At 48.0% G+C, this 23916-nt stretch overlaps 1 protein-coding gene across 2 annotated transcripts in view; it reads right to left on the bottom strand.

Moving 5' to 3' along the window:
- Positions 1–23916, bottom strand: part of LOC146342686 (vigilin-like) — a 69236-nt gene that overhangs the window by 40903 nt on the left and 4417 nt on the right. For both annotated transcript variants that reach the window (XM_084806228.1, XM_084806229.1), the window contains exon 2: positions 3499–3578. The gene's annotated coding sequence lies outside the window, so the exon portion shown is untranslated. The remainder of the gene's footprint in view (positions 1–3498; positions 3579–23916) is intronic.

The raw sequence follows: 23916 nt of genomic DNA, 5'->3' as shown, positions 1-23916 counted from the left end.
GGCCTTCCTCTCTGTGACAACCTCTCAAGTATTTGAACAGCACTATCGTATCTCCCCTCAGTCTTCTCTTCTCAAGGCTAAACATGCCCAGTTCTTTCAGTCTCTCTTCATAGGGCTTTGTTTCCAGTCCCCTGATCATCTTTGTTGCCCTCCTCTGAACCCTCTCCAGAACCCTCGTCATCATCTGAGGCTCAACTCTGGATCCCCGTCACCCTTTGCATAGGTGGCCACCACAAAGTGGGGACCTTTTCAGGCATGCTACCCCATTTATGGCACTCCTTTCCCCAGAGCCTTGCCTGGTGCCAACTTTGATGCCATTCTGGCACCAGACGAATACTATTTTATTTTCCCAGGCTTTCAATGGGTGAAATAATTTCACCCAATGTTTTCATCCACTTTGTAGAGGGTTTTATGCTGAATTAACACATTGTTGCTCTGGTATATTTATTTGCGTGTGATATTATATTTTGTACCGGTGTTTATCCTTGTTGTAAGCTGTCCTGATGGTTTAACTGAAGGGTGATTAGATCACTTTCATTTTTTTAAATGAAAGTGATCCAATCTAGCCCTATGATTATTAAGAGAGTTGCTGCCATGGGCTACATTCACACAAACAGCTGACCCTATATGCAGGGGTGCGGAGTCTCAGGCCTGCAGGGTGGAATTTGGTCCCCTGGGGTTTCCCGGTGTGCCACACACCCTGTTTCCCAGGCCCCGACTGCCAATCGCTGGGTGGTTTCCTGGTTTTTGGATGGTTTTCACCCCATTTTAAAAGGCTAAAAAATGTTTCTCCTAAAGGTTTAGTGACTGGCAGTAAGAGCTTCATGCTATGGTATTTTTGGCCCCACCCCTTTTGCCCTTGGCTCCGCCCACCACTGGAACACTGTCCCTGAGAACTTCTCCAAAATTGAATTTGGTCTTCGGGCTGAACTCTAAAAGCAGAGGGAGGCAACCTGCGGCCCTTCAGATGTTCTGTCTGACAACTCCCATCATCCTTCACCATTGGCTATGCTGGCTAGGGATGATGGGAGTTGTAGGCCAAAATATTTGGAGTGCTACAAGTCACTCGCCCCTGTCTTAAACTCTCAAGTTTGTGGGATATTTGTAAGATTGGTAATATTATAGGTATAATTTCTAAGTAGAGTGATATTTGAAGTTTATGTTTGTTATGTAATCTTTTATTTATATTCTGCTTTGTTTTCCTTTGTTTTTGTTTTGTTTTTTTCTGTTTCTTTCCCTTTTGTCCTTCTCTTTTTATATTTTCTCTTTTCCTTCTCTCTCTCTCTCTTTTTTCTCTCTCTGTTTCATTATTGATGGGTCCCCTTAAGAATAATGTAATGCTGGAAACTGTAGAAGATGATTATGGTGTTGATGTTCTTTATTTCATTTATAAAGATAAAAGTAGAATTAAAAGTATTATAAAAAAAAGGTTGTGGTATCTAACCCAACTTGGGTGGTATTTTTTTTTTTAAGAACAGCCGTAGCTCAGTGGTGGTGACCCTGCTTTGCCTACAAAAGGCCCCAGGTGCATTCTCCAGCATTTCCAGGTAGAGCTGGGTTAAGGCCCCTGCTTGAGCCCCCGAGACAGGGTCAGCATAGTCAGGGGCACCTGCCAAGGACCCACACCCCAGCAGGGGCCCGCTGGCAAGAGCACCCTGGATTTGCTCCTCCTCTTCACCACTGCAGTCTGTTTGTTCCATCTGCCTCTTGCTCTGGCCCAGACAAAAGCGGTGGTGAGAAGGGCGAGCAGTAGCTGCCGCAGTGTACTTGCTCACTGGCTGCCTTTCAAGTGAGCAAGCAAGCGAGGAAGCAGTAGCAGTGATGGGAAAGAGGAGAGGGAGCAACAAGTGCTGGTGACAATGGCACTGAGAAGGCAGACTCACTGAGGACGGGGGCCCGATGAGGGGTGTCTTGCCCCAGGGCCCTCAAGGACTTAGAGCTGGCACTGCCTGGAGACCTCTTGCATTGCCCATGAGCCCAGTTGTTTGGGGAAGGTGGAACTCTCATGAGGGCTAGAGCCACTGGTACTCCATGGCTTCCCTGGAGCTCCACCCGCCTGCAGCAACTCAGCGGTAAGCCAAAAGGAAGCTACAGGGCAGCTACGGCCCTTGCCCTCCTTCCCAAAAGGGAGCAGGGCTGCTACGCCTTCTGGAAACACACCACCTGCACAAGTAGCGTGATGCCATCAGGCCATGAGTGACTGTGGGTGGAACAGCTACATCACCTGCTATCTATTTTATCCCTTCACTGCACCTCTCTTGAGCCCCACTGCCCCCGCTTCACAAGACAGGAGGGAAGGTGCAGCTGGTACAGAACGGAAGCTGCAGCTGGTACAGAACGCGGCGGCTCACCTGATTAAAGGCAGCCGCCGGCGAGTTCACATCACTCCAGTGCTGAAGGAATTGCACTGGTTACCAGTTGTTTTCTGGGCCAAATTCAAGGTGTTGGTTTTGACCTTTAAAACCCTATATGGTTCCGGCCCAGCCTATCTTAAGGAGCGCCTCCAGCAGCACCAGACAGGCCGCTTAACAAGATCAGCTTCGGATGGCCTTCTCTCTGTGCCATCAGCCAGGACAGCTAGACTGGTGGGGACGAGGGAGAGGGCCTTTTCTGTGGTGGCCCCCACTCTGTGGAACTCCCTCCCTAGGGAACTCCGCCACGCCCCCTCTTTAATGAGCTTCCGTCGTGCATTAAAAACGTGGTTGTTCAGGCAGGCATTTGGGGTGGGTTAGGGTATTTTAGAAAATGTTTTTATTGTAGAATTTTATTGTTTTAAATTGTTTTATTGTATGCTGTACATCGCCCAGAGTGGCTGGGTGACCAGCCAGATGGGCGATTAATAAATTTAATAATATAAATAAATAAATAAATAAAATAAAATAAAGGCCTCCCAAATCCAGTCTCCTAGAGCTTGGATGCTGGTTCCTCATTTTTTAGCCCTCACCTACAGGTGAGATGCTGACTTTCTTCAAGGAGAAGTGCTGAACCTCAAGCCAAATCTGGCCGACTGGAGGGCGAAATCTGTCCCGCCTGGGATTTCCCAGATGCCTCCCATCCCCCCATACCCCACTGACTGTTTGTTTCCCCGCTTTTGCACCCCCCCCCCCAATTTTAAAACATTGAAATGCCTCTCCTAAGGCTTAGCTGCTGGCAGTAAGAGCTTCAAGCTGAATTATGCTGGTCTTTTAAATATCTGGGTCCCGCCCCCTTCATCCCCACCCTGTTTTGCCTTTGTCCCTGCCCACCACTGGAATGCAGCCCCCTGAGAGCGTCAAAATTAAATCTGGCCCTCTGGCTCAAAGAGGTTGAACGACTTCCTCCAGCCTTGCAGAGCAGTACATTTTTTACCTCCAGCAGCCAAAAAATCCACAGAAGTCCGTTGCCTGCCTCTGGCTTAGATGTGGAGCATGTGCCAGCCCTCCCGACCTGGCAGCTCAAGCTTCCCAAGTGCACCTCACCCTTCCTTTGCTGACAAAGGCCTGTGCAGATTAGGCTTACCTGCAAAATGGTCAAATGCCAGAAGGGTCCGTCCTGAACGAGGCTACCTGTGGCGCTTCAGCGTGACGGTGGCTTTGGTCCTGCAAGAAGGATTGAAAGCTGTCAGTCCCCATAACAAAGGGGGCAAGGCAAACCTCAGGGGCCTGAGCTTCCAGAAATGTGAACCAAGGACAACTCTGTGTAAGATTGTGCTAAAATCCAAAGCTGGCTATACCACCACCACCACCACCCACACACACACACCCCTACCTGGCCTAAAAATCGTGACTGGCTCTCAGAAATGGGAAATGTTTGCTATAGCACCAACAATGACACACCAAGAAATGCAGGGTTTCGATTTAAAAACTGAGCACCCCCCAATTCTTATTATGTAATCAGTGTTATGTCTGTGCTATTTGAACATGCCTTAAGGTACAGGTTTCTAAATTGCCATTTACTTGCTCACCTATGGCGAGATATTATTCCTTCTAAGCAACCAGAAAGGAAAGCTTTATGGAAGTAGAGCTTTTTTTAAGGCCACAAATGACTAGTGGAGATGTGTGTAGGTAAACAGACTAGTATCTGAAGACGTAGTTGAATGGCTACAGGAGTGTGCTATCTATTACTCCCCAACGAGAACTGATGCTACCCCAAGCATTCTCTTCTGCTTCCTTGTAGCTCCATCCACCTGGCACGATTCATCGATGAGCCAAAAGGAAGCTACAGAGCAGCTATGCCTCTAGTCCTCATGACTGGAAGGAAACAAAACTACTATGCTGACCAAAAACACACTTTCTAGACATCCTGCTTTGTTTGGCTAGACAGGAAGTAAATGTTCTCTCCATAGTAGGTGGAGACATCCTGGGAAGAGATGGACTTGAGAGGCCTTAATGTGTTGACATCCACACGAACAAAAAAAGGGGTCAGCGGTTGAGCTCCTCCTTAAAGAGGAGCCAGAACTCCACTTGCAGCAAAGGTGTCTGCCTCCCAACCACCATTAAGCAAGCAAGATGACACTAAACTGTGCGCAAGTCTGAACTCCTTTTGAGAACTGAACAATATATTTTAAGACAGACGTGGGGAGAACAGAACCACGCATCGCCAGCTTTTCCAGGACACACAAAATAAATTTACACAATGAAGGAGTCTAACTGTAGGCCAGAAGAAGCCTTTTACCACATCATAGCTCAGATTATAAGGTTCTATGGGCCATGTAATACCTCAGCCGCCCTATTGCCACCTTCCGCATGAGCCGTCTCTCCCTCCCTGCCCAAGCCTAGGGTCCTATTCACAACCAGCTTCCCACATGCAGCAAAGGTGCTTTGCACAGTGCCTCCCAACCCCCAATAAGCAAACAAGATAATGCTAAGCTGCACAGAGCCAGCCTATGGCCAGGATTTGAGAGAAATCCTCTTAATGCAACCAGGAAGGAATCATGCTCACACTTGCTATGGACTATCACCATTGTGTCAGAGCTACATCCAGTGGCAAGGTTGCACAGGGCGGGTGGGGGAAGAGGAAGAGACACACACACCCCAGTGGCACATGTAGCTTGTGAACTAATCCTGGAGAACGCTTAAAGCAGCAGAAGGAAGGTACCCATGTAGCTGCCTCTTGTGACTCTCGACTAGCGTTCAGGGAACTGAACAAGATAGTTAAGGCATACATAACAGCATCCTAGGAGCAGATTTCTTGCTAGTATCTTACAGTCCCTCGTAAAGAGGCCAGTTCTGCAGAAGACATGTATTCTCCTTGCAGGCAATTAAAAAAAATTACATTGGGGGTAACAATGCTTGCTTGGGTAGCTAAGAACTGTTGAGCTAGGCATATAAGAAACAATAAAGTGTGTTTTTGACCCATGATATGTAATACCTTAGAGCAGCGGTTCTCAACCTGTGGGTCGCGACCCCTTTGGGGGTCGAACGACCCTTTCACAGGGGTCGCCTAAGACCATCGGAAAACACATATTTCCGATGGTCTTAGGAACTGAGACACCGCTCCTCTATCCGTCTCCAGGCGGGTCCGCCCACATGCAGATATGCCCACATACGAGTACCCGGCGTGATGACATCATCGCACCAACCCCATCACATACACCCCGTACAAATACAGGTGTATGTGACAGGGTTGGCGCCATAATGTACTTATGCGGACCAGTCACACATGTGTAGGGAGCAGCTGCTGTGTAGAAAGCAGCAGTATTGGAGGTAAAACGACACTTCATGAATTATAATTACTGGGTAAATGTAAAATCATGTACTGTAAAATCATCAACTACTGCAAAAAAAAATATCTGTACTATGGGAACTTAATCTGGATGCTGATTGGTCTTTTTATATTCAGCTGTGGTTGATGTGAATACTGCCCCCTTGTGATAGTAACAGGTATGTAAAAACAACAACACAGAGAATGGTAAATCATAAGAAACTTTAATGAACTGTATTGACTGAACTATGCCATGTATCATCTTTTGTATTATTAAAGCTATTGTTATATATTATTTTCATTAGCAAACCATTCCATGACAATGGATCAGATATTTACATTATGATTCATAACAGTAGCAAAATTACAGTTATGAAGTAGCAACGAAAATAATTTTATGTTTGGGGGTCACCACAACATGAGGAACTGTATTAAAGGGTTGCGGCATTAGGAAGGTTGAGAACAACTGCCTTAGAGGTATATCTGAGGATTTATCCTTATTTGCTGAGGGAGGGTTAACCTGTAGGCGAGGTACTGGAGTCAAAATTATTAGTATATTTGTTTATGTGTGTGCCAGATAGAGATGCCTGAAAAATTCCACCTTCACAAATTTTGATACAAACTGATGTGATCCACAGTTCCACAACTAATGTAGAACAGAACTTCGTTATCTACTGGCTTCCATGCTTCCAAAATGTCCTCCAACATTTGGCCTTCTTGGGCCAAAAAAAAGTATGAAAAAACATTTAAAAAGGCATATTTGGAAAGAAAATTGGCTTGGAAATAACTTTTAAAATGCAACTTTTTGTGGAGATTTCTTAAAAACAAACTTGCAGATTAATGTGGAAATGGGACAAGGCAGACTTAAGGGTAAACACCTGCATGAGTGAGACAGACTGGAAATTAGACTGATTCACCCATCCCCAACACCATTTTTTTTATATAACAGCCTTCCCCAACCGGGTGCCCTCCAGCAGTGTTGGACTGGAACTGGCTGGGGATGATGGGAGTTGCAGTCCAACCCACCTGGACAGTACCCAGTAGGGGAAGGCTGTTTTATCCATGGTGGCCTTCAGCTATGAGGACCTACTAATAGCCACAAAGCCAGGTCTCACAGCCTCTGTATCCCTGCTCTTCCTTCCCCAACTAAGTTCCTATCCTCCCTGGCCCATAGGAGGTGGCGAGCACCCCAAGCAACTCATGTGCGTGCATGCGCGTGTGTGTACACTGCTGCATTCCAATCCACTGTCCAGCCTGCCAGCCCTCTACAACTCACCCGAGAGATACATTCCTACCGACATTCCGTGGGAGAACACAACGAATACTAGCCGTCTTCTCTGCCGTGCGCCACTTCCCCCCGCCAACTCCGGCAGCACGCTGACTGAGTTGCAACCTTGTCTCCTTGATGCAATCCGACAGTACTGCGGCCCTCTGGCCATCAATAAATAAAGAAGGGAGAGAAGAGCACTAAAGACACAAACAAGGAAAGCGAGGGAGGAGAGGCAGCCATTTCCTACATGCACACGGGGGAGCGGGGGGGGGGAAGAAGAGGAAAGTGGGAGGAACTGACACAATTTGCAGGAGTCTGGTCATTTCCAAGGGAAAAGTTTTGACATCTTCAGAATTTCAAGGGAACCAGCAGCTTGTGACATATGGTGCTAGCCCTCAAGGCATCATGGAGACACATCTGAAAGAGAGGGGAGCTTCCCCTAAGAGGTCAGGGGACTGTCCCACACAGCCTGTTTTCACTTTGCAAAATTGGTCATTCCTCAAGGCCCAATCACGCCACACCAGAGCATTCAGAAGGCAGGGTCACAAATGCCTCGGACAATACTAGCAACAAGCTCACAAAGATGAAGAGGGGTGCTGTAGGGAGCAAAAGCTGTATGTTCCCCATTTCAATTGCTTAGGGTCCACACCAGGGGTGATAAACCTCAGGCCTGGGGGCTAAATCCGGCCCACCCAGGGTTCCCCAGATGGCCCTGCCATCTTAGCCCCAACTGCTGATCATTCGGTAGTTTCCTGGCTTTTGCACAGGGTTTTCCCCCACTCTAAAAGGTTGAATGCCTTGCCTAAGGCTTGGATACTGGCAGTAAGAGCTTTAAACTGAAATATGTTGGTATTTTTAGTTTTTTGCTGCTGCCTCGTTTAACTTTGGCCATGCCCACCACTGGAACACAGCCCCTCGAGAACTTTTCCAAAATGGAATTCAGGCCTCAGGCTGAAAGAGGTTCAACACACCTGATCTACCATAAGCAAAACACACAGGAGAGTTATGTCGCCTTAAATCGCCTTAAGATTTATGGTTTCTATTTCCAACATTTATTCCTATTTTTCAAACGCCAAAAAATAAGATACTTGTCCTTGGGTAACAAAGGGTACAGAAGTTTGTAGCTCTCTTCTCATATTAGGTATAAATGCAGTTTTTAAAAACCTCAGGTATTTTTCTTTTGAGGCTGAAAACCTATGCACACTTACCTGGGAGGAAGCTCCGCTAAATAGAGTGGGTCTTGGTTCTGAGTAGACATGCACAAGATAGCTCTGTGAATTTCATACATAGGCCAAAGAGCGCAATTGTATATGCCAAGTTATAAATGATGCATTTTATGTTGAAGCTGTAAAGTAAGTTTTTGTCTGATAAGTATTACAAATATTTCAAATTCTTCCTAAAAATGTGTGTGTGTGGGGGGGGGGGGGGTACCAGTTTTCCATGGCTCTACTGAATAAAAGCTGGAATATACACACACGCAGTAAGGCTTAAGACATCTGCTATTTGCCTTGGGTCCAACCTTTCAACCCCCAACTTCATGCCCTGAAATCCTGTCTCTACTGTTCTAATGTTCCTTCTGCCAAAGATGCAAATACTGTCCTCCTACAGTTCCCAAAAGTATACCAAGCCAAACATTTTTTTCCAAGCTCACCATTTCTGTACCAGCCAGCGGACTCTCTGCCAAAGTAGAGGAGATGCACATAAGGCACTTGAAACAAGTTGGGCCGCCTTTGTTCCAGTTTGATTAGATCGCTTGGCTCATAAGTTTGTCTGGCCGCAAAAGTAGCACAACTTTTATTCATTTGAATCTTTCTCCAGCAATCATTTAGCCTGCTGGCATCACAGGAAAAGCTGTGTAAACACCAGGAGGCCAACATAAAGTTCTGGGCCAAAGTGGACATTAACAGCCACAGAATGGAAAGGGATCTTGGCCAAGCAAGCAATACTCCCTTTTTAATTCTGAAAGGACAGTAGACAAGCATGGCCATGTTTGAATTTCAGTACTTTGGATGGAGTAAGTCTGCATCTATGGATATAGGCTGTTTTCATTTTGCCATATTAATGTCCATGTGGCGTGGTAATAACTGGTGGCTAGTCGAAAGCTGCCAGGAGCCGTTGCCATAATAAGACCGCCAACACTACTGCTTCAGTAGATTTTTTTAAATGCTTCCTGAGCCATTTGTCAGATTAATGATTCCCATAAACATTACTGCCCTGCATAGTTAACTTCGATTTGCTCCCTTCCCAATATTTATGAACACTGACAATGCATAACTGCTAAGCAGTTGGGCTGTAAAGTCAACTTCTGCCATTCCTCATAGCAAGACTTGCTATATGAACACCTTATTTTGAGGTCATCTCTGCCTAGAAGAGCCGTCCCCAACCTAGTTCCTTCTGGATGTGTTGGACTACAATGCCCAGCATTCCTGACCATTGGTCATGCTGGTTGGGGCAGATGGGAGTTGTCATCCAAAACATCTGGAGGGCATCAGGCTGGGGAAAGCTGGTCTAGAATATCATGACATGCCTCCTCTGGAAGTCAAATCTTTGCTCTTCAAAAGCTCTGTGCTTCTAAGTCCGCCCTCAGTTCCACACAACTCAACTTGGTGCCATGTCAGCAACCAAGACGTGAGTAGCCTGCCTGATAGGCGGGAGCGAGGGGGCATGTGTCCACCTGACGGAGGCAGGGGGGAAGTGTTGGGGGCCAGAATATACAGAGACTGGGCAGCAGGCACAGGTGGAGTGCTAGGGGCAGAACATGCCAGGTAAGGGGAACAAGGGAGATGTGTAGTATCTGTCCCCTGTTCCGGGCCTGTCCAGAGCCAAAGGATGGCTGCGGGAGGCATGACTCCACCTTCTGGCCTTCGTTTTCTGCTCTGCAATGCCAGGTCTGTTACCCAGAAAATATCTATCATCCATGACATGATCCTGGATGAGGGTGCAGACCTGGCATGTATTACGTAAACCTGGATGGCTGAGGCCATTGCTCCAACTCTTGCGGCCATGCGCCCAGCCGGATTTTCGTACGCACAGCAACCAAGGGCTGGGGAATGGGGAGGGGGAGGGGTTGTTATCTATCAGGAGTCCTTGGCCTTCACCAGACCCCTCTCTGGGAGACCAAGGTTGCTGGGTGCATGTAGTGGAGGTTGGGCCCAAAGGGCAGTCTGGGGATTCTGCTTGCGTAGCACCCACCCCACTGCAAGACTGACTCCCTGGCCGAGATGCTTGAGGTAGTCTCTGATGTGCATGTGCAGTCCCCTAACTTACTGGTGTTGGGGGACTTCAATGTACATTCAGAGGCCGCCCTCACGGGGGCACCTCGGGACTTCATGGAGACCATGGCTTCCTGGGAGCTGCACTCTATTCCAACTGGGCCCACCCATGTAGCTGGTCATGCACTAGACCTCGTGTTTGTTTCTAGAGAAGTGGGGAGTGATCTGGAAGTTGGGGGTATATCCACCACCCCCTTGCCATGGTCAGATCACTATCTGGTGACGTCGGACTTCTCGGTTCCACAACGCCTCCGCAGTGGTGAACCCATTAAAATGGTCCGCCCCAGGCATCTTATGGATCCGAATGGATTCCCGAATGCACTTGGGGATTCTCTGGAGCACGCAAACGGCCACTCGGTCGAGACCCTGGTTTGAACAGGGTTCAAACTGCACCATGGTTTAATCCGCAGTTACAAGCTCTGAAACAGGAGGTGAGACGGCTAGAGCGCCGGTGGCGGAAGTCTCACTCCGAAGATAATCGGACACAGGCTAGAGCTGTATCTTCAGCCTATCACGCGGCAATGAAAGCAACAAAAAAGGAATATTATGCTGCCTCTATTGTGTCCGCAGACTGCTGTCCCAGGTGGTCCAAAGCCTGGTCAGTCCAGTTGCTCTGGAACCGCTGGAGCATTCTAAGGCCTCCTGTGAGGCCTTGGCAAGGCAATTACAGATAAAATTGATCAGATCAGGAGTGTTATAGAATCATAGAATAGTAGGGTTGGAAGGGGCCTACAAGGCCATCGAGTCCAACCCCCTGCTCAATGCAGGAATCCAAGTCAGAGCATCCCTGACAGATGGCTGTCCAGCCTTGTCTTGAACGCCTCCAGTGTGGGAGAGTCCACCACCTCCCTAGGGAATGGGTTCCATTGTCGTATTGCTCTAACAGTCAGGACGTTTTTCCTGATGTTCAGCTGGAATCTGGCTTCCTGTAACTTGAGCCCATTATTCCGTGTCCTGCACTCTGGGATGATCGAAAAGAGATCCTGGCCTTCTTCTCTGTGACAACCTTTCAAGTACTTGAAGAGCGCTATCATATCTCCCCTCAGTCTTCTCTTCTCAAGGCTAAACATGCCCAGTTCTTTCAGGCTCTCCTCATAAGGCTTTGTTTCCAGTCCCATGATCATCTTTGTTGCCCTCCTCTGAACCCTCTCCGGTTTGTCTGCATCCTTCTTAAAGTGTGGTGCCCAGAACTGGACACAGTACTCCAGATGAGGCCTAACCACTGCTGAGTAGAGGCGAACGAGTACTTCCCAGGATTTGGAAGCTATGCTTCTATTAATGCAGCCCAAAAGAGCATTGGCCTTTTTTGCAGCCACATCACATCGTTGGCTCATATTCAGCTTGTGATCGACAACAATTCCAAGATCCTTCTCGCTTGTAGTGTTGTTGAGCCACGTATCCTCCATCTTGTAACTGTGCATTTGGTTTCTTTTTCGTAGCTGAACTTGGCATTGATCCCTATTAAATGTCATTCTGTTGTTTTCTGCCCAGTGCTCCAGTCTATCCAGATCACTTTGAATTTTGTTTCTGTCTTCCAAAGTATTAGCTATCCCGCCCAATTTTGTGTCATCTGCAAATCTGATCAGCATTCCCTGCACCTCCTCCTCCAAGTCATTAATACAAATGTTGAAGAGCACTGGGCCCAGGACTGAGCACTGCGGTACCCCGCTCGTTACCTCTCCCCAGTTTTGAGAAGGTCCCATTGATGAGCACTCTTTGAGTCCGATTCTCCAGCCAACTGTGGATCCACCGGATCGTTGTTTCATCTAGCCCACTTTGAGCTAGTTTGCTCATCAGGATATCATGGGGCTCTTTGTCGAAAGCTTTGCTGAAGTTGAGGTATATTATGTCTACAGCATTCCCACGGGCCACAAAGGAGGTTACTTGATCAAAAAATGAGATCAGATTCGTCTGGCAGGATTTGTTCTTGACAAAGTTATTCCGTGTGCCATGGATAGTTGTTAATCCATGTCCTGTGGATACAGTTAGCGAGCAAAAGACGGCTTTGTGGGATCGGTTCCAGCTTCTTCCTTCTGATGAAGTGGACAAGGTGCTTTCATCTGTAAAGCCAACCACCTGTTTACTTGATCTTTGCCCATCTTGGCTTATTATGAGCTGCAGAGAGACTGGGTGAGGGGATCAGGGTGGTGGTGAACCCGCTGGGGGCTTTCATCAGGAGGTTTGGGGTGTGGTGTCATCAATATGCGGATGACACACACCTCTACCTCTCGTTCAAATCTTCACCAGTGTTGGCCGTAGAATCCCTATCCAAATGTCTAGAGACGGTGAGTGGCTGGATGGGGAGGAATAAGCTGAATGCTGAGAAGACCGAGGTACTTTTGGTGGGAAACAAGAGGAGGTTGGGGGATGCTGACCTGGTGTTGAATCGGCTATAGCTACCCTTGAAATACCAGGTCTGCAGCCTGAGGGTCATTTTAGACTCCCAGCTGTCCATGGAGGCTCAGGTGTCAGCTGTGAGCCGAACAGTACTGTACCAACTCCATCTGATATGGCGGATGTGCCCCTACCTTCCCGACCATCTGCTCCCATCGGTAGTACATGCCCTGGTCTCCTCTCGTCTAGACTACTGTAATGCACTCTACTTGGAGTTATCCTTGATGAAGGTTCGGAAGCCGCAGCTGGTGAAGAATGCGGCAGCTCGCCTCATTAAAGGCAGCCACCAGCGAGATCACATCACTCCAGTGCTGAAGGAGCTGCACTGGCTACCAGTTGTTTTCCGGGCCAAATTCAAGGTGTTGGCTTTGACCTTTAAAACCCTATACATTTCCAGCCCAGCCTATCTCAAGGAGCACCTCCAGCAACACCAGACAGGCCACTCAACAAGATCAGCCTCAGATGGCGTTCTCTCTGTCCCATCAGCCAGGACAGCTAGGCTGGTGAGGATAAGGGAGAGGGCCTTCTCTGTGGTGGACCCCACTCTGTGGAACTCCCTCCCTAGGGAACTCCACCATGCCCCTTCTTTAATGAGCTTCCGCCATGCATTGAAAACTTGGTTGTTCAGGCAGGCATTCGGGGTGGGTATTTTTAGACTATGTTTTAATGTGTAATTTTACTGTTTTAAATTATACTGTTGTACATCGCTCAGAGTGGCCAGGTAACTGGCCAGATGGGTGAGTAAGAAATTTAATACATAAAATAAAATGAACCAAACCCCTAGAGTGTGGGTCCCCAACGCAGCACCCACGGGGACCTCCAATGGTACCCACGAAGCTTGTTTTAACATAAGAACTTAAGAAGAGCCAAGCTGGATCAGACCAAAGGTCCATCTAGTCCCGCATTCTGTTCACACAATGGCCAAATAGTCCATGAGAAACCCACAAGCAGGACATAACTGCATTTTCAGAAGTGTGGACCTGAGCGAGTGCGGACTCTCGAACATGAACACAAGTTCGGGAAACCACAAAAATTCGCAAGAATTGTGTTCCTGCTTGCGTTTGCAGTTGCGAACAGGGTATGTTCGCAAGATTTGTGAACAGGAACTAAGTGTTCGTACATCCCTAGGTAGAGCACATGCTTCGCATGCAGAAGGACCTAGGTCTGATCTCCAGGTAGGACAGGAAAAAAACCTGTCTGAAACCCTGGAAAGCTGCTGCCAGTTAGTGTTGATGATCCCAGGCTAGATGGTCTGATAAGGCATCAGGCAACTTCCTAAGTTTCTATGAGTAATGTTGGAAAACCCAACCACCTGGTCACTGATGTTCTGATGCAGGAAGCCAAACAATAGGAAATAGTCTTCCTTGCCTACAAAAAGCTACCCACCATGACAACCAGAAGACCAGCCACCATTTTCAGGCATAGTTTGCTCAGGATCAGGGCAGACTTAAAGAATAGAGAACAGGTCTCATGACCAGCTCAGGGACATCCCTGCAGCCTTTGCAGACAGCATGCTGCTGAGGCAGCTGGGCCTCCTAGAATGGCTTTGCTGGGTCAGATCATTCTTTCCCATAAACCATTGGGCAGCGGTTCCTGTGCTTGCTTAAGAACAGATAGGCTAACGCAAGACACAAAGGTAGCCAAACCCCATGAGAGCAATAGCAGCTTTACCTGCAGGGGCCAGACGTGCCCTAGAGAAGGGCAGGTTTCACTGCCAGGAAGCCCAGCCAAGAGAGACCAGGGGCACATTTCAGCTGCTCGACAGAACAGATTTGAAGTCAGCTTGGCTGTCTGGCTGGCAACAGAGGGGCTCACCTGCAAAGACACATCCACGCTGGAGCAAGGGAGAATGGTCGCGGGTGCAGTGGCAGCAGCAACAGCACTAGCACTCCCCTTTCCTTTGAGGGAAAGCTTCTCCAAGGTGCCTCGCTAAGCCCAATCCTCCTCACCATCGAGCAATTCTGGGCAGAGCAAAACCATCATTCAGGGAGGGCTCACCAGAAATGTCCACCTGGCCTCTTGCAGAAACAGGACACTGGGCTAGATCAGGACAGGGCACCACTGGCTTGTGGTGCCTTTGGATTTGCTCTCCCCACCACCAGTGTGGCAATTAGGCTTGCAAAAACAGGTCCCATTTGCACAAATGGAAACTTTTTTTCCTAACCCAGCCGCTGCATGGGGGAGGGGAGAGGAAAAGGGTGTGGAAGAAAATGGGTGGGCCACTGCCAGGTCTAGCCTTGCTCACTCCTGGGGTAACCGGGTCAAAGTCAGGAGATTCCTCCCCCCACCCCACTCAAGGGAATGTAGCGCTTAATGTAAGGTTCCCACCCCTGCATTTGATGGGAGTTTTTGGTCTGTTCCAGCAAGGCCTCTTTTCTTCTTGGTGTCCCCACCAGCAACCGAACTTGCTGGAGGGCCACCTTTACAAAATGGCTGGTAGACCAACTGCCCCCACCACATGGGAGGCCCTTGCAAACAAGTCATTGCCACAACTGCCATTACTGAGCTTTTCCTCACCTCAGTGTCTGCAAACACCTCTCTAATCCCCAACAAATTTGGAGAAACTCATTGGGAAGGAGACAGGTGCCTGCCTCTCCTCTCAGTTGGCAAATGTGGCGGGTAGAAGAGAGGAGAGAGAACACATTAGGGCTGGAAACTCCTGGATTTTGCCTGTATCCCCATCCATGCTCTGTACAACTGTCCATTTCTAAAACAATAAAGCATCGAGGTCAAGTCTGCCTGCAAGCTACACACCCACTCGGTTCTTTTTTTATGTTTACGCTCCAGCTTTCCCGCATTTTGGAGCCAAAGTTATACATGGGGTTGCCATGCAGTCACCGATCCAAACACTGAGCAGATCCAACCCTGCTGAGCTTCAGCAAGGTTGCCACAACATCTACCAACCACACCCTGGGACTTGTATAGGGAAGGGGGGCAGGTGTAATCACATAAAACAGTTTAGCCTCTTTCAAAGGCCTGTTAGCCCCAAGTTCCTTTCCAAAATCCAGATTTTACACAACTGGAATATAATTAGGGAAGGAAACCGGATCCCAGCTCAGTTGGGGTCGAGCAACCGACCGCAGGGCTTGGCAAAGAGGGGAGAAACCCATTCTCATGCTGTCTCATATGAACATCTTTAGCCAATACTTCATGGCTAAGAAACTTCCCTGAACACATCTGTGCAGTGTGAAGGATGCACGACACAGAAACCTCCAACTGGAGTTAATGAGATCCCATGGCATTTGCCCTAAAGTTAGCAACACAGCCACCTCGGAGAACGCTTTCCCCAAAACAAGCAGAGCTCGGAATACAGGAACCAACAGAGTAATCACTCCTTTTTGAGAAGAAGACAATTAATGACAGGCACGGCTGTCAGCACCCTGCACTTTTAAACACTCAAGTTGTGCCAAGGCAACCAATATTCTGCACAAAGAAAAGCAGGGCTGTATCCCTTAGGAGTGCATCTGCTATATTTGTTCTCAACATACACCTTCCCGAGAGCTCATAGTTGTGGTTTTATATCAGGGATAGGCAACCTGCAGCCCCCTGGATGCTTTGGTCTGCAACTCCCATCATCTCTCACCATTGGACATGCTGACTAGGGCTGATGGGAGTCATAGGCCAAAATATCTGGAGGGCTACAAGTGGTCCACCTATTTTATAGCCTCACAACAGCCCTGCAAGGCAGGTGAGATTGGAGAGAATCTTAAGAAGGCCTGCCCAGTGAGCTCCATACCCAAGCAGAGACTAGAACCTACCATTTCCCATCTCACAGCCCAGTGGTTTCCAACTTTCTACCTTCAGGGGAAGTTTCCTGGCAAGACCTTATTGCCAAGGAACCTTAAAGTTTCCACCTATAAAGGTGGCCTATAAGTAATGTTAGACAGATAGGTGCCTCTTGGCGCTGAAGAGGATTCTGGGGCTGTCAGTGGTGCCATTCAGATGTGTTGGACTACAACTTCCAGCACACGGGGGAAGACTGCTCTAGGGGACAGTTATTCAACTTGTGACTCAGGAATAACAGCTGGGTGATGACCTGACCTGCACTCAAGCCCCAGCAACACCACCACCATTTTGTGCTAAAGGTTATTTGGGCATGGAAAAAACTGAGGGAGGAAGAAAGGGAAAGAGCATGTGAGCAAAAAAATAATAAGAGGTCCCATGTTGCAGGTTGGAGCTAAAGGGCTGTTCCAAGGCTGAAAGAAGTACATAGCCCTACCTGTGCATATGCAACTCTCTGTGAAGACACTGCCTATAACCTTCCTAGTCAGATTTCACCTCCAGCATATCATGACTTCAACAGTGTCCATTCCTGTTCCAACACTGCTACATGCAAAGCTCAGTCCTCCAGGACAATGACTCTGAGGGACAGAATGGCTCCCAGGAACCATCTCCCAATACAAGGCATTCTAGGGCTTTGCCCACCAATTCAGCCAAGAACAGCAGAATCACATGGGTTTCTGCACAGGCCCACCGGGACAAAAAGCAACCATCTTGTTCAAATTGTTCTCCGGGTTTCTTGCAAGGAAAGGAACAAGATGGCTGTCTGGACTGGGCCAGGGATGTCAGAATTCTCAAGCTGTTGAGGGAGCCGCATAAACGCAAACTATGAGGAGGAGGAATAGGCAAACTATGAGGAGGAGGAATAGCCCATTAAACTGTTGTCGGGGTACGTTCCCTGCAGGTAACCTTTGCCTGCTGTGTAGTTTGCTGCACACACTTGGAGCTATGAACCTGCGATGCTTATGCTGCTCAAAGGGAAGACCCAGGCTATCACAGAGAAAAGCCAAAGGGGGGGAAAGGGGGACTCATACATTTATTACCTTCCACATTTCCAAAAACATATTTTGCAGTCTGTTATGAGACCAAAAAGGGCAAGGGGATGGCACTGAAATGTGTGACACTGGGCATCTAGAACGAAAGGCTTTTCTCTGAGTGCTGCCACCCAGGGAACGGGTGGTTACCAGGGAAAGAGCCTTCTCTGTAGTGGCCCCCATCTGAGGAATGGTCTACCCAGGGAGATCTGTCTGACATCTTCACTGCATACATCAGGCACCTGGTTAAGACCTTCCTCTTCCAGCAAGCATTTAATTTTTAATCTGTTCCTTTAGTTATCAACTTTACTGCTGGCTCTTCAATACTTTCAATGTTTTATTATCTTATGATGCTGAGATCTTCATTGCTGTATTTGTTTCAGTTGCCATTTTAATGTTTTCGGTTATTACGATTGTAAACCTCCCTGAGGACATCTGTCAGTCAGGCGGTATAGACATTTAATGAATAAAGAAATAAACTGATGCATGGAGATAATATCCACACCATGGGACATTGCAATGACATAATGAACAAGGCAGGGGCAACATGAGGAACACCCAGGTAGCCCAACGATGCAAGTGGACAGAAGGGTCTTGCCAGCCAAGTCAGGTGGGCGAGTGGAAGGGGGTCGGAAATATAAAGTAAGAGACTATATGCGCCTCTGACTCCAATTATAAAGAAGAATCAGATACAGAACTACCGTGCTGGTGTAGGTTGCATGGGAGGGCATGTGGTTCCCTTTCCTTGGCCAAGAGAAAGACTCCTGACCGGAGTAAGAGCCCTTCCTCAGAGTTGCTAGGCAACAGCACATATTATGCCACATCTCCTCAGCTACTGCTAGCCAGAAAGAGACACGGCCGAGGAAGGAACCGAGCGGATCTCGCCTCACAGAGGCCAAAAACGTGCGGCCTACTTGTTACGGAGCCATCTTTGCTCTGGGTTTGACCCAAGGTCTCAGAGTGCCGCTTCCTTTTGAGGGTCTAAGTCAGGCCTCTGGGATCAGGCAGATGCGGCTACGACTCAATCTAAGGCAGCTTCCCCCTTGCTACTGCCAGTACGTTCAGCTTTGCCCACGGGCGGCACAAGTTTCCCTTCAGGCAGCTGAGGCCAAAGCCCTCTTGAATTCCATGACAAGAGCTCTTATGAAAAGGGACGGAAGTAAGGCGGGCAATACTGTAATCCCACCTCACATATACAAATCTGTGGTGTGGCCACATTTGGATGGCCATATACAGTTCTGGCCACACCGTCCCCCATAAAAGGGTACCGTAGCGCTTGGGCGCCATTTTTTGGTGGAAAGGTGGGATATAAACCAAATACATGAATAGAGCCAGGAAAGGTGCAGAGAACAGCAGCCAAAAGGATCAGGGGGCTGAGGCATTTTTCCTATTAAGGCAGGCTAAAGCATTTAGGACAGCCTTCCCTAAACTGGTGCCCCGCAGATAGATGTGTTGGACTTCAACAGGGAGGGGCCACTGCTCAGTGGCAGAGCATTTGCTTTGCATGTAGGTTCGATCCCCAGCTTCTCCAGGTAGGGAATGGAAAAACTCTTGCCTGAAACCCCATAGAGCCGCTGCAGGTCAGCACTGACAATACTGGGCTAGAAGGACCAATGGCCTGCCTCAGTCTAAGGCAGTCTCCTATGTTCCTAACTCTTATCACTTCAGCCTGTAGTTTATGGTTTCTGGGGGGGGGGGGGAGTGTGTGTGTGTAAGGGGGCATAAGATTTATCAAGCTATGCACAGTGTCGAGAGAAATGTTAGAACTCAAGGTCATCCAACTGAAGCGATCAGCAGTCAAGTCAGAACTGGCAAGAGGGTTTCTTCACACACCATTCATAAATTCTCACATACATTCCAATTTATGGAATTTGCAGCTGCAAGATGTGGTGCTAATAGTTTAGATCAGCCTTTCCCCGCTCTGGTGCCCATTAGATGTGTTGGACTACTAGTCCCAATAGCCATGCTGGATGGGGTGATGGGAAGTGTAGTCCAACACATCTAGAGGGCACCAAGCTGAGAAAGGCTGGCTTAGGTGGCTTCAAACAGAGGCTCTGAATACATGGAGAGGTCCATAAGTGACTATTAGTCAAGATGGTTATATGGACCCTACGGGTTCAGAAGTAATATATCTGCGAGCTCCATTTGCTGGGGAGGGAAATGCAGAAGAGGGGGATCACCCACCAAGCACTGCTTCTGGACTTCCCAGCTGGCCAGAGTGGGAGACCGGACGCTGGATTAAGTAGACTTTTGGTCTGATGCAGCAGGGTTTCTCTTACATTATTTATGGACACAAGTTGTGGACCAACGGATAATCAGACTTGGCCCCAAGGGGCTGCCAACCGTTCACCTCTGCTTTGGATACCTCTGAGCAGTGATAATTGCAGCTGGGTTGAAGAGGAACAAAGTACTGAAGCTCAGACTTTGTTTTCAAGGATGTCGCCTGTGATTGTTAGCTCAGACTTCTCAAGGGCCTTGCAACATCAGGAGTGTTTTAATTGGGCTCCACCGTGGCTCTTCAGGTCTCGGAGGGCCACGCAGGTGCAGTTGCTAAAAGCAGCTATTTTCGCAGATAGTGGGGGTTGCCGCTTCCCCCACTTGAGTTGAAACAGAGAGCATTCTGCAAAAAGTGAGCGGGCGGGCATGGAATAAAGCTTTATTTTGCCTTAAACACCTGCCAACATACCCAAGAACACACCCTTGTACTCCGCATGCAGCAACACACTAGTTATGCATTGTCACTAGCCAGAATTGAGCACATCCCATCACTCATAAGCAGACACTTAAAAGGCGGGACAGTTCAGCCTTTGTCCAACTACATAGCAGAGCTGCTCAGGGGTGACGAGGGTCACCATGTGAATGTACGTGATGCACCACCCTTGGCTAAACAAAAGCAGATCCGAGTCCAGTCAGTCACTGCCTGCATGGGAGACCACCCTGCCATCCTCTATATGCCATCTTGAGTTCAATGAGAGAAGCAAACATGGTATATACACAATAAAATACATGTGCCAGTACACACTCAAGGTATACTTTCTGGCTCTCTCCCAAACACACCCAAGTAACCATATTGCAAGCCAACATCTGAAGGAGGGTGAAAAAATATGGGCCACTGTCTGAACTGGGTTACCCATTGGTTTGGCTGTGGCAGATAGGTTCTGGAGCCATGCACTAACCTCCTCCCCCCACATACTCCAAAGCAGGGTAACTACCAATAGGTTAAGTGTGCCCCCTTCACCCCCACCACCGCACCACATGAGTGCAAGCAACAGGAACTGCAACCTGGAACCTGAGTTTGCAAGAGCCCTTGAACTCAGGAAACACTCTTGTAGTCCCATCTGGGTAGGATGGGAATGGGCAACTGGGTGCCCTCCAGATATTTTGGGACCCCATAAGACCCAGACAGGCCAACGGTCAGAGTTTATGGACATTGTAGTCAAGCACAAGGTTGTCTACGCCTGGAGTAGAAAGACAGGGGGCAGGGAGAAGGAGAAAGAACTCAGCTCTTCTACATTTCAGTGAACCAACTGGATCAGTTGACACCTTAGCGTGTCATTTCATGGCCAAGTCCATGACCTTTCTGAATGAGACGCTGGACAGCATAAGGCAAGGGTGTTGAACCTCTTTCAGTTCAAGGGCCAAATTCAGTTTCAGGGTTCTTGGGGGGCTACATTCAAGTGGTGGACAGGGTCAAGGGGGAAAGAGGTGAAGCCAACCCCCCAACATACTTTATCTTAAAGCTTTTACTGCCAGTAACTAAACCTTCACAAAAGCATTTCCGCCTTTTAGAATAGGAGGAAAAACACACAAAAGCTGGGAAATCACCAAACCAGTGGTCAGTGGAAATACATATATGTCACTGAAACACTTACATGCCTCAGAGTGAATAGAACTAATACATAGTGGCAGCAAAAGCAAAGGTGCCCCAAAAACCTCAGGGGAAGAGAGCTGAACTATGCTGAAACAGATAAGTGGCTGTCAGCATTTCATGCACTGCTGTTTGGATTGCTAAAATTAGTGCTCCCTATGGCTCCCATCACTTCTAGTCAATAGTGAGGGATGATGGGAGTTGGTCCTCCAGATGTTTTGGCCTACAAGTTCCCACCCCTGCTCTAGGGCATCCGAACATTTTCCAATGCAAACCAAAAATTTTCTGATGCAAACAACCCTATGCATATTAAGCTAATGTGCACTGGAAATTTTTCAGTTTGTATCAGGAAATGTCCAATGCAAATTAGCTTAATATACATAGGGTCATTAGCATCAGAAAATTTTCTGACACAAATGGAAAAGCTGCTGGACCTCCCAAAGCTGCTTTAGATCCTTTCCACATCTGTGTGTGTGCACGCTGAGGTACTCGTATACATTGCAGGGAATTCTGGAGGAATGTTTTAAGGCACAGACACAGTCTACATAGGGTGCTTAACCAGGCCTCTCAGGTCTCAGCATCACCCCACAATTAACGTTTCGAGGCCGCTCACTGAGCAGCTTACAAATAGCTATCGCTTAAGCAAAATTAAGTGCTAGAAAATGAAGTGACTGTCTGTACTAGAATGCACCCCACACTACATTGGAACGGACAGGAGCGGTAGGCAAGCTCTTTTGGAGAAGCCTGTCTGCTGTTGCAGATCTCGTCACTGACCAGCAGAAGAGCAATCCTCAGAAAGTATTGCTTGAAGACCTCCAGTACATCAGGAGCTGCCTTATACTGAGTCAGACCATGACCTCATCTACCCCAGTACTGTCAACACTGACTAGCAGCAGCTCTCCAGGTTTTTAGGCAGCGGTTTTTTCAGCCCTACCTGGAGATGCCAGGAATTGAACCTGAGACCTTCCGCATGCAAAGCAAGTGCTCTACCACTGAGCCACAGCCCCTCCCACAGGCCACTGTGGCCTGGTCTACATATGTAGTGGACTATGAACCACTTCAGATCGCATGTGGGAGTTACCACTTTTGAATGCTCCATCATGTTTAAGAAAATCCCTGCAAGAAAAAAGTAGCCCATCAGGGAGAAAGACTCTAGCCTAGCCATCGCCCTCTTATACTAGATTGCTACCTGCAGGGAGTTATTCACACCTGGAAGGACCCAAAAATATGTCCACTCACACACACAGTCTGAAGTGGTACAGCACCATCCTACCATCTCAGGACCTATTTATAGCCCACCCTTGAGCAAATTCCTCGAGTGCTTTACAGAAAATTAAAATTACTACAGACACAAAAATATTAACACTCGTACCCTTCAAGAGAACAGCAACAAAAGCAGGCAACAGAAATGAAATGCAAAGCATAAGAGCAGTGTGCAGAAATAAAACCAGTCAGGTAAAAAAGCCAGGAGAAGTGTAAAAGGTCTTCTGGATTAGTACCAAAATGACATCAGGGTAGGAACCAGGTGAGCCTTCCTTGGAAAAGCATTCCGCAGTTGTGGGGCCACTGGCAGAAAGACCCCGCCATCTCATCCCCCTCCTCACTGCAACTGTAGACCAGGCCTTCATGCAAGCAAAGGCAGAATGAGCAGAAACACATCCACTTCATGGCAGGTGCAGCACCTCAGGAAAAACAGACATTTGGACACAACAAGCCAGAAGTTTTGGTTCCCCACAAGTATTCCCCAGTGCTTGAGTTGCATCTGAGCACAAGGCTTGTGGCAGGATGCTATTCACAACAGGCCGAGAAAGATGCCAACAGTTTGCTGGCAGACACCAGTAAGGCATCTATTTATCAAAAGCCTCAAACACAGAATTCCAGACACACTTGCTTATGAATACACAGACTGGTTTAGGCTGCATACCGACCATATGCCTTCACACCGACCTTTCCAAAAAGCAGTGATTTACTCCACACATTAACTTCAGCAGTGAAATACTTCACCCTGGTACTGTTTGCACAGCTGCTTTGCTCAGACTTTGTGTCCTGCTGTTCCCTCTTTGTTCTGGCCTCATGCTGAGGGGCGGGAGCGGAGAGAAGCAATAGCCATGCCATATGCCCCTCCATTGAAGGACTAGCGTCCGAGCGAACACCAAGGAAGAAAACCCAAGTGTCTAGTCCATAAGGATGCAAAACTTAAGCTTGAAATTGGGGGGCCAGACTAGTGAATTCGGAAGGAGAGGAAGAGAAGAGACTGATCAGGATTTTAGCGTCTGTCAAGGTCCAGTACCCCCAAGACTAGTAGAAACAGACCCTTAATGAAAGTGCATGAACATCAGCCCAACCTACACAGGATACAGAAAACATATAGCTGTGAATATGCTGCCTAGGAAAGGGGCAATTCTACCCAGCTGTTTCTACCCAACACGACTACACATTCTGGAGCCACTGGGGGGTCAGGAGAAGCTGTAGACCCAGGCAGCTTACTAAGATTCATCTGTTTAGTCCACTATTCTACTCTGACTGGCAGTAGGCAGGTTTTTCCAAGCTCAGTCACCCCAGCTCCTTTTAACAGGAAGCACCAGGGATTGAAACTGGGTTCTTCTGCATGCTAGG

This window comes from Heloderma suspectum, chromosome 6 (genome assembly GCF_057233095.1).
Source record: "Heloderma suspectum isolate Gila_16-S chromosome 6, 16-S_ref, whole genome shotgun sequence".
Taxonomy (NCBI): Eukaryota; Metazoa; Chordata; class Lepidosauria; order Squamata; family Helodermatidae; genus Heloderma; species Heloderma suspectum.
This window is presented reverse-complemented; position numbering and strand designations above follow the sequence as displayed.